This window comes from Protomyctophum parallelum (genome assembly GCF_964188405.1).
Source record: "Protomyctophum parallelum genome assembly, chromosome: 20".
NCBI classification, from domain to species: domain Eukaryota; kingdom Metazoa; phylum Chordata; class Actinopteri; order Myctophiformes; family Myctophidae; genus Protomyctophum; species Protomyctophum parallelum.
The window spans coordinates 3,078,458-3,090,347 of NC_139718.1; the positions used below are offsets into that span (position 1 = coordinate 3,078,458).

General features: G+C 42.6%; 1 pseudogene across 1 annotated transcript; it reads right to left on the bottom strand.

Moving 5' to 3' along the window:
• Positions 1-9,774: 9,774 nt before the first annotated feature.
• On the bottom strand, positions 9,775-10,876 carry LOC310878488 (programmed cell death protein 2-like; annotated as a pseudogene). The gene has a single exon. The product of its transcript is annotated as a programmed cell death protein 2-like (transcript).
• Between the last annotated feature and the right edge of the window lie 1,014 nt (positions 10,877-11,890).

Consider the following 11,890-nt stretch of genomic DNA (forward strand, 5'->3'; position numbering starts at 1 on the left):
CAGCCAGATGAGATATATCGTGTTTTTACACTTATATATAGGCTATTATTGAAACAGCGCACCGAGTGCGCTGTTTCAGACCGTGTCCTAAACATGTTCTTGTTTTTAATATGATCCCCGTATATAAGTATATTTATAAGGTGTATATATTATAGGCCTATTGTGTGAGTTATTGGGCATTGATTGATTGATTGATTGAAATATTTATTAACAGTTTGTAGAATTTACAGTACATTTTAAGCACAAACTCAATACAAAGACTGTTAACTGTGATTGGACGACCCAATTAAGCATTACACTTGTTTACAACAGGGTCCACATTGTTCATTATCAGTCGGCTGAAGCTGACAACAGAAGTCATTAAGGTATAATGTAACAAAAACTCCAGTCATATATTGAAATATATAATAACTAATAGGTGCCGCGTGCGTGCGTGCGTGCGTGCGTGTATGTGTGCCTTAATGCTTGCGTCTTTATTTCGCTTCGGTCGTGCTGCTTGCAAGTTGCAAGTTGCGTGTGTGTTTGATTGATTGATTGATTGATTGATTGACAGACAGTTGCGTGTGTGTTTGATTCGTCTCAGTGCGTATACGTGAACGTGTGTTCTTGGGTAACGGGTTTGTATAGTTTTGTGTGTGTGTACAGTATATATGTAGGCCTAGCCTACTGTAGGAAGAGGTGACGATGAGTGTCAGAATAGGCTGTCAGCTGTAGCCTACCTGTGCGTGTGTGTGTGTGTGTGTGTGTGTGTGTGTGTGTGTGTGTGTGTGTGTGTGTGTGTGTGTGTGTGTGTGTGTGTGTGTGTGTGTGTGTGTGTGTGTGTGTGTGTGTCAGCTGTACCACTGCATGGCTTCTCTGTATTTAAAGCTTTCATTACTGAGATGCTTTGATCATCAAACCTTTGGTTGTTCTGCTTCTGCTCTTATAGATTTAGTTTAACACATTTAGGCTTAAATTCACTAAACCTCATGTTTCTGTCAGTGGTTCTATAACTATGCCATGTTGAAAAACCTCATGTTTCTGTCAGTGGTTCTCAAACTATTCCATGTCGAAAAACCTCATGTTTCTGTCAGTGGTTCTCAAACTATGCCATGTCGAAAAACCTCATGTTTCTGTCAGTGGTTCTCAAACTATTCCATGTCTAAAAACCTCATGTTTCTGTCAGTGGTTCTCAAACTATGCCATGTCTAAAAACCTCATGTTTCTACAATTTACAATTTAGGCATTTAGCAGACGCTCTTAATCCAGAGCGACTTACATTTAAGCAAGAACAAAAGCATGGGAATACATGCTTTTGTTTCTGTCAGTGGTTCTCAAACTCTGCCATGTCGAAAAACCTCATGTTTCTGTCAGTGGTTCTCAAACTATGCCATGTCTAAAAACCTCATGTTTCTGTCAGTGGTTATCAAACTATATTCCATGTCACGCACCCTCAGAATTATAATGCAATTGGCCACCGTCTTGAACCCCTCTGTACCCCATTTTCACTCTTTATTAACCCATTCTGACCTGAGATCAGATTCATACGAGGTTTCCACTGGACACACAATTCAATTCAATTCAATTCAATTCAAAGGGCTTTATTGGCATGAGAAAACATACGTTTACATTGCCAAAGCAAAGCACACTGGTCGGATTAACCCATTCTGACCTGAGATCAGATTCTATAAAAATGTCAGTCGTTCTTCGATTTAAAAAAAAATAGCAGACCTACAAGCTCGTAGCGCGCCACTCGGTGGCGCGCTATGAGCTTGTAGACGAATTAGACTGTTCCTCACCCAGGAATCAGCCCAGCTCCTAATCCAGACAACAGTCTTGTCAAAACTCGACTATTGTAACTCCCTCCTTACTGGCCTACCAGCATGTGCACTTAAGCCTCTCCAGCTGATCCAAAATGCCGCAGCTTGCTTGGTCTTCAACCAGCCAAAATTCTCACATGTCTCCCCCCTGCTCCGCTCCCTCCACTGGCTCCCGGTCGCTGCCCGCACAGAATACAAAACTCTGATGCTGGCATTCAAGGCAACCAAAGGTATGGCTCCCCCATATCTTGCAAGTATGATTGAACCCTACAAACCCTCCCGCGCACTCAGATCAGCCAACGCAGGGAAGCTGGAAGTACCCTCACTAAAAACGCCGGGACAACGCTCCACACGTCCCAAACTCTTCTCCCTTCTGGCTCCAAAACTGTGGAATGCACTTCCCATTGCAGTCAGAACTGCAGCATCACTCCCAATCTTCCGCCGTAGTCTGAAAACCCACCTTTTTAGACTCCATCATGGCCCATAGCACTTACCCTACCCCCTTAGATAGCATTTCTGTAGACTTAGATAGCATCTGATACAGACTTATAGCATGTTATGTAGACAGCACTATAATTGCATTGTATATAGTCATAGCATGCCATAGTACATATGTACTGTATAGCAGGGTTCCCCAATTAATTTTCCTCAAGGGCCATATTTTGACTAGCGTACCAGGCTGGGGGCCGAGTCTGCACGCGCGAGGTTGAGGTCTTGCCCTGAAAATTCATTTTCAGGGCAAGACCCCATTTGAAAAGGATGCCCAGTTTGACATGCATAGGCTACTGACCCCCATTTAATGCCATTTATATCTGGGACCCTTAAAAAAAAAGAAAAAAAAACATTTTTTTTTTTTCTTTTGAAATTCTTTCATGGGCCACAAGGGGGCGCTCTGTGGGCCGCAAATGGCCCGCGGGCCGCCTATTGGGGAACCCTGCTGTATAGCATAGTAGTATATATATAGCTTATATGTATAGTCTCATAATATAGATATTCCACTGTTACTTTCTTAGCTTACGCATGTTTTATGATAAATGCTTTTGTGATGTATTCCCATGCTTTTGTTCCTGATTATTGTAAGTCGCTCTGGATTAAGAGCGTCTGCTAAATGCCTAAATTGTAAATTGTAAATTGTAGATCTGCTATTTTTTCAATAGCTAAAGTATAACATAATGCTTTAAACACCAAAATGGGTTCCCGTCCAGAATGGTTTTTAAAAGTGCATGTTGATGATATATATGTTTTAACCCCCAGGCTCAAATTATTACTATTAATCCTGAAACACCCAGCGTTGCAGTAATACAAGATATTTTAATGAATTAATATATTTTTTCTGTGACCTTTGACCCTTAACCCTGATAAAAAAAGCAAGTAAAATAACTGTTTTTTTGCAGATCATTAGAATGAAAATTGTAATTAATTATTATTTTAATAATTATCATAAATGTGCATGAAATTTCCCAAGAACCTTTTATTTATTTATTTTTACATAATTACTCTGATAAGTCCTAGTAGTAAAAAGTAGTAGTAAGGTTGAAATCTCTTTTTTTTGCAAGTATAAATATATCCAGGTCTTACAGGGTTAATAATGACAGTAGGAGCAGATCGGCCATTACTGTACACTGGTATCTGGAATATGATGCTGTTACTGCACGTTGAACTATAGGACCATATACACTATACAGTATATCCCATTTTGACCTGAGATCAGATTCTAAAAATGTTCTTCGATTTTTTCAAAAATAGCAGACCTACAAGCTCGTAGTAATCAGTTTAATTTCAAGGACTCCCCAGTTTGACATGCATTAGGCTACGGACCCCCATTTAATGGCATTTCTACGGACCCCCATTTAATGGCATTTCTATCTCTGGGACCCCAATTTATGTTGTAAAATCAATGTTAATGTAACTCTGAGAGTGTACAAATATACATTTGTTACAGACCCATAAGGGTCCATTTGGTTCCTATATCTATCATTTAGCCGGGGACCCCCCTGGAACTCCCTCGAGGACCTCTGGGGGTCCCCGGACCCCACTTTGGGAACCACTGAAGTAGGAGACGTTAAAGGTATATTCAGTGATTTCACTTAATTCAAATATCACTTATTTTTTTGTTTTGTTGTGATAATCCTCCCTACTATAGAGTGTGCTGGCCATATAAGGAGTTCCTCCCTGTCCCCAGTTAACCCCTGGGGGTCAAAAAACCTTAGGTTTCGTTTTTGACTCTCTATCCTGATTGGACGAAAGGCTGGGTCCCACAGCCAAAAACGATACCTAAGGTTTTTTGAGTGAAATCACTGAATATACCTTTAACAATAATCATGCAGTGTTTCCACTGCCCTGTCATGAGAAAGACTCTGCTGCCACCTAGTGGTCAGCGGGGTGGAGTGCAGTAGTAGTAGGCAGGTCTCAAATGAAAGGAGATGTTTGTCTAAATCAGTGGTTTTCAACCAGTGGTCTTCTCCGTGGGCCCCACGGAGCAGCTGCTCCGTGGGGCCCACAGGGCAGCTGGTCTCTCCAGAGCCTGAGGTGAATGCATTGGAGAGATCCGAGGCAGAAGATGAGTTCATTGTTGGATACATGTGTTGCTATGGCAACAGGCAGTGATTGGGGAGCCCCGCCCACAGCTCACCTGGCTGATGGAGTGAGGGGCAATCACGTTGTTTGGGCCACCTGGAGAGACAGACAGGCTACTGCCGTGAGCAAGAGGAATATTTCCCAAGTCTTGCCATTCTTACCTTTTTGGATCATTCCCTTAATATTGGATTATACCTTTGGATTTAGAGACCTCCTTCCCATTCCTGGAGTTTGGATATTCGACCAGACTTTACAAAGGAGTTTAAGAGGAGACTGGCCACACTCTACAGACTGGTTTGGATTTGCTTTATTTTTTCGACACCTGAGTCTAGTTTGGACAGTGCTAGGACACTTGGACTTCACACCCCTACCTTTTGAGAGTTTAAATTTTTTCAATAATATTTTTATTGGCTTTTTCTTATAACATACATTACATACAGTACATTCACTCACACACACACACACACACACACACACACACACACACACACACACACGCACGCGCACTTGTATAAACAAAAAAATAAGTATCTAAATAAGAAAAAATAAAATAAAACATTTGTGTAGTGTATTTCCAGTTCTATTTATTTTCCTCTTAAACAATAGTCTGTATAGTATTCATATATGTCTCCCACAGCTGGACAAAATCATTCTGTCTGCCCCTAACTTATATACGTGAGGCTTTCCAGTCCAATACAGTTCATCATTTCCTTTTGCCACATCCTCGTGTTGGAGCGTCTGTGTTTTTCCAGCATAGTGCAACAGCTCTCCTTGTCCAAGATTTTTGTCCGGTTCGTTGTCTGTAGAAAGTTCTTTGGATATATTCCAAGTATACAGAGTTTTGCGTTTAGCGGAACTGTAGTTCTAGATATTTCCGACAGACACGTTATAACTCCATTCCAAAATATTTTCATTTTAGGACACTCCCACATACAATGAAATAGAGTACCTTTCTCTGTTAGACATTTAGTACAAACATCTGGAATACTAGCGGACATACGATGGAGTTTAACAGGAGTTATATACATTCTCATTAACCATTTATATTGAAGTACCTTAGTTTAAACCTTGTGTTTATGGTCTGTTTTTGTGCTTTTAAACATGCCTGTTTCCACTCTGTCTCATCAATGTCTTCTTGAATGTCTAGTTTCCAAGCATTTAATTTGTCTATTGTTGAATCAGTACTGTAGTCAACTGACAGCTTATAGTATACCGATATGCATCCCTTCTCTTCTGAGATCAATGTTTTCTCAAGTATTGATAGGGGTGGTATATACATTATCCAACATATTTTGATCAAATGCAGCTTTTTAACTGTAAATATTTAAAAACAAAAATGTTTATTTGGGATTTGGTATCTTTGACATAAGTGTTCAAATGAGAGCATCACTCCATCCGTATAAAGGTCCATTATTTTACTGATACCTTTCTTGTTCCATAGCTTAAAACCTCCATCATTTTTGGCAGGTACAAACTGGGCATTGCCCCATATGGGAGTAAACTGGGATAGTGTTTATGGGCGGCATACAGAACTGAGATTGTGTTTTTGAGGAAAGGATTTTTTGTACGTTTTTTTTAATTGTTTTAGCATCTGAGGAGTATAAATATAAGTGTAGTGGTAAATCTAGGATGGATTCTTTAACTGTTAGTTTAATTTTCTTTAAATACACAGGCTGCAATGAGTGCATGTGAGACAAACCACTGACAGTTATTTAATTGTTGCAATGCCAAAACGGCAAGAATTTTGGTTCCAAGTTGGTTTGGTTTAATTTGTTACAGACCCTTAAGGGTCCATTTGGTTCATTTAGCTGGGGACCCTCCTGGAACTCCCTCAAGGACCCCTGGGGGTCCCCACTCCCCCGACCCCACTTTGGGAACCACTCTTGTAAATAGTTTTCAATAATGTATCGGCTTTTATCAGCTGAAAATTGTATCATTGCAATGTTATTGATACTATCATGATTTATCATCTAATCTACTGTAATCTATTGTTTATGCCAATAGGAAGAGTTCCTCTCTCTCTCTCTCTCTCTCTGTGGACAAACTGACGGACATTCTTGCCAGTGATGATCTCAATGTGTCCAAGGAGGAGGCGGTGCTGGAGGCTGAACCATCCTCCTTTCACTGCTTAGCGAAGGTGTAGGAGCTTTGAGCAGGTCAGTTCCTTCTCCATGTTGAGGTTGAACCATCCTCCTTTCACTGCTTAGCGAAGGTGTAGGAGCTTTGAGCAGGTCAGTTCCTTCTCCATGTTGAGGTTGAACCATCCTCCTTTCACTGCTTAGCGAAGGTGTAGGAGCTTTGATCAGGTCAGTTCCTTCTCCATGTTGTGGTTGAACCATCCTCCTTTCACTGCTTAGCGAAGGTGTAGGAGCTTTGATCAGGTCAGTTCCTTCTCCATGTTGTGGTTGAACCATCCTCCTTTCACTGCTTAGCGAAGGTGTAGGAGCTTTGAGCAGGTCAGTTCCTTCTCCATGTTGAGGTTGAACCATCCTCCTTTCACTGCTTAGCGAAGGTGTAGGAGCTTTGAGCAGGTCAGTTCCTTCTCCATGTTGAGGTTGAACCATCCTCCTTTCACTGCTTAGCGAAGGTGTAGGAGCTTTGATCAGGTCAGTTCCTTCTCCATGTTGAGGTTGAACCATCCTCCTTTCACTGCTTAGCGAAGGTGTAGGAGCTTTGATCAGGTCAGTTCCTTCTCCATGTTGTGGTTGAACCATCCTCCTTTCACTGCTTAGCGAAGGTGTAGGAGCTTTGATCAGGTCAGTTCCTTCTCCATGTTGTGGTTGAACCATCCTCCTTTCACTGCTTAGCGAAGGTGTAGGAGCTTTGATCAGGTCAGTTCCTTCTCCATGTTGTGGTTGAACCATCCTCCTTTCAACTGCTTACCGAAGGTGTAGGAGCTTTGATCAGGTCAGTTCCTTCTCCATGTTGTGGTTGAACCATCCTCCTTTCACTGCTTAGCGAAGGTGTAGGAGCTTTGATCAGGTCAGTTCCTTCTCAGTGCGTATACTGATTCAAGATCATGGAGAATACATCACTTACACAACCTTTAATCAGACCAGTGTGTGTCCAGTGGAAACCTCGTATGAATCTGATCTCAGGTCAGAATGGGTTAAAGGTGGAGTAAGTGACGTTGAATATAGTGATTTTACCTTTTAACTAAATACCTTTTGACCCCTGTTTTCAATAACAGGGGTCCCCTCTTTAATAAACAAAATATATTTTCAGGTAGGTGACAAAACTATATCCATTCCTTAACGGTAATATCCTGAGATTATTCCTGACTGTGTTCTCTATCCAGATTGGATACAATTGGTATCCTGACCTCAATGCATTTTCTGTTTAATAGAAAGCTGGAGACTCCTGTTACTGAACACTAGTCTACAATGAGTACTGTCATAACATAGAGCTTTTAAACACTTATTTAAACCCACTTACCCTACCTTTTTAATGAGTACTGTCATAACATAGAGCTTTTAAACACTTATTTAAACCCACTTACCCTACCTTTTTAATGAGTACTGTCATAACATAGAGCTTTTAAACACTTATTTAAACCCACTTACCCTACCTTTTTAATGAGTACTGTCATAACATAGAGCTTTTAAACACTTATTTAAACCCACTTACCCTACCTTTTTAATGAGTACTGTCATAACATATAGAGCTTTTAAACACACTTACCTTACCTTTTTAAATGTTGCAGTTAGAGGAACTAGTACATAATGAGTGTTGTGTTTGTTCTTGGAGGTGATGGAGCATGTCGTCCGTCTGGCTTTCATCAAGCCCACCTATATTGAGGTGACTGCATTTCTGGGTGATTCTGAATCCGACGTCTGCCAGAGGCTCATCTCTAACCCATTCTGACCTGAGATCAGATTCATTACGAGGTTTCCACTGGACACACACTGGTCTGATTAACCCATTCTGACCTGAGATCAGATTTAAAAAATGTCAGTCGTTCTTTCGATTTTTCAAAAAAATAGCAGACCTACAAGCTCGTATCGCGCCACTCGGTGGCGCGATATGAGCTTGTAGATCTGCTATTTTTCAATAGCTAAAGCATAACATGATGCCGACACCAAAATGGGTGCCCGTTCAGAATGGGTTAAGGCCAACCACAGACCACGCAGGTCCACACTCACAGGTACACTGCCATGCTTGTTCTAATGTAACCCAATGTGACGGCCCATGTGCTTTGTCGTTTGGCTTGATGTTGGCCACCTGTTATTGTTTATTCTATGACCAGCAGTTCTTTAAGTTGTTTATTTAATCAATGGTGGATCTTATATATGACGATAATGGTACTTGGACAGTCAGTACACAGGCAGTTCCAGTTCCTCAGGTTTTAGATAGGACAGTGGTTGTCTATAGAAAGGTGAAGTGTGACATGACTGCCACTAGAGGGGGCTATCCCCCTGGGTCACAGTTATTTTCCATTGAAAATAACATTAAATGTATGGTCTCAATAGCATAAATTAATCCAGGCTGTTAAGATGACCACATGGTATTTTAGATAAGAGTACTTTTTGTGACCCAGGGGATAAGAGTGATGTTGGGACTTTGCAAATGCAAAAAGGAAAAAAAAACGTACTGAGGCTAGGACTTCGATACTCTATTCAGACTGTTGGAAAATGTACTTTACTAGAAGTTTTAATGGTTTAAGTGGCAGCATCTAAAATTGACCATTGTATCAAATATATTAGTACAATGATACAAGACAAATGTAAGTGGGGCTGTGCGCAGGGCGTCGGCATTTCAGAGGAGACAAAAGATATTCAGCTGGTTTTTCTATCTCTTCTATACGGTGAAGGAGAATCGGTCAATGTCTGCAGACATTCAGTCCCTGGATGGCAGCTGGTGTTCAGATCCTTGGAGCATCATAAAGGCTTGACTTGTGAATGTTCAGCTGAATTAAAGATGGAGTGCCACCATTTTTTTCCACCCTAAAACATGATCATCAGGTATTATTACAATATAAGGGGGAAGAACTTTTTCCAAAAAGTGTACAGTTTTTGTTAAAATCATGCTTTTATGTGGACACGCCCACCAGTTCATTAAGTATGCCTGGTTTGCCTGGTGGGTGGTGATGGGTGGTGATCCACCTGAACTGAAGCCACACCCACAGCTGTAGTTGTATGATAAAGGGGGAGGGGTTAGGGGAGGGGCTGATAGTGTGGTGTCACAATATTACTGTTTACATCATTGGCCCGTTTGACTGTCAAGGGTTCAGCCTCCAGGAAGAAACCCTAAATACAAAGTCAATACACAATTGCACATAAAAACAACTCCAGTCTGTCTAATTAAATAGACATAGACCTCATAGACACATGAAAAACTGGAAAAATTCAAAAATTGTGGCACTCCATCTTTAAGGATGAGGGATGGTATGTGTCATTGTTTACATGTGTTGCTCTGAGCTGAAGTCCTGCTTCCAAATGAACTCTGGGCAGTAATGGTTGTCATTTCTACAGCTAACAGAGCATGTGTAGACGGCCAGCATCCCCCAATCAATACTGGCCCCTGTGGAGTCTACATATAGACTGTTTAACAACTGGGGCATCACCTGGAACTCAAAGTTTCTCCTGGCACCACAGGTGCATGGTGGGATATCCTGATGGGCGGGGATGTGCTGGGAGGAGATCCACAGAGGAGATCCCCCTCGGCTGTAACGCAGCACCTGATGTGGTTCTGAAGCGATTCCTCTTTTTAAACCTCTGGACCATTTTGTTATCTTCTGTCTCATGGAGGGCCATCTCTTCCAGGTCTGTCTCTGCCAGGGCATCGGCTACGGAAGGACAATCCGCACTCCTCTGTATGCTCTCCTCCTCTCTGTCATTCTCCTTCGTCTGGGCGTCTGACTCCTCCGTCTCTGGCTCAGTGTCCAGTTCGGACTCGGGGAAGAGGAACAGAGTGGCTGTGACGCTGAGAGCCCCTTGGTTGCAGCATTCCTTCTCGTGTGTGTGTTTCCAGTGCAGGGTCTGGTGGTGCTTGCTACAGTAGGTGACGGTGTGACAGCGAGAGCATGCTTTGCTCCCGGGACAACCACACACCCAACACAACTTCAGCCCAGAGACGGGCAGCACACTGGGGTCAGGATCACTGGGTGTCTCCTCCGTCGCATCCTCTGGTGGGGGTTGGTAGGGGTAGAATTCATTCCTCCTGTGTAGCTGGCTCCTAAACACTTTCATACAGCTGCTGTCGTTGTGTGCATAGCACTCAGGGCTTTTGCAGCAGAACAGGAAAAGTGTTCTGTGGAAACTTCTGTCCTGGTTGGCGATCGGCGCATACACCTGCAGGAGGAAAGCCAGTGGCAGGTGGCATTTGTCACACTCCAGACAGGATGGAGATGGCAGCTCCCTCGGGCTGAGCCACGCCGGTTTACCTCCTACCTTACTGGGGAACTGCGGGCTGCGAAGCCGCCACGGCTCTGCGTCTTCCAAAAAACCCAGGACAACTTCTTTGGTTTCTGTTGTTGTTGTTGTTGTTGTTGTTGCTGCCATGTTGACGTTTTGTAAAGAAAGGTGAACGCTGAACGATCAGCTCAGCTGTCACGAAGACAAACTTAACGTGTGTCGTGGAGGAGGTTTTGAGCATGGAGTATTAAAAGGATTAGAGACTGAACTTGCACAAGAGTGAGGGAATCTGCTTCCCTTCGATGCCCATATATGGAGATCTCTGAACTCTACCAAAACTGACTGGTCGAAACACTTGCCCATATATGGAGGTCCCCGAACTCTCTTAACCCATTCTGACCTGAGATCAGATTCATACGAGGTTTTCCACTGGACACACACTGGTCTGATACAATTTACAATTTAGGCATTTAGCAGACGCTCTTAATCCAGAGCGACTGATGAACCCATTCTGACCTGAGATCAGATTCTAAAAATGTCAGTCGTTCTTCGATTTTTCAAAAATAGCAGACCTACAAGCTCGCTTGTAGATCTGCTATTTTTCAATAGCTAAAGCATAACATGATGCCGACACCAAAATGGGTGCCCGGTCAGAATGGGTTAAGCTGATTGGTTGAAAAAGTGCCATTACTATCTATGACATATTTATGACGTATGACTCCATATTTGGGCATGGTTTCCAAATTGATCTGACACCACTGACACACAGGGCCTTCCCGGCCTTGGTGCCGTCGACCGTCCTAGTGCCTGATTTTACCAACATCTTTCGTCATAGTTTTAGTCCGGCGTTCTCAACAGCTGCATATTTTGTTCCCGTCCAGCTTGATGGGCATCCAATGTCTGTCTGTGTATTCACTGCAGTGAACTCCAAAGGTCACTGCAGTGAACTCCAAAGGTCACTGCAGTGAACTCCAAAGGTCACTGCAGTGAACTCCAAAGGTCACTGCAGTGAACTCCAAAGGTCACTGCAGTGAACTCCAAAGGTCACTGCAGTGAACTCCAAAGGTCACTGCAGTGAACTCCAAAGGTCATTGCAGTGAACTCCAAAGGTCACTGCAGTGAACTCCAAAGGTCACTGCAGTGAAGGACTCGGGGCTTTGT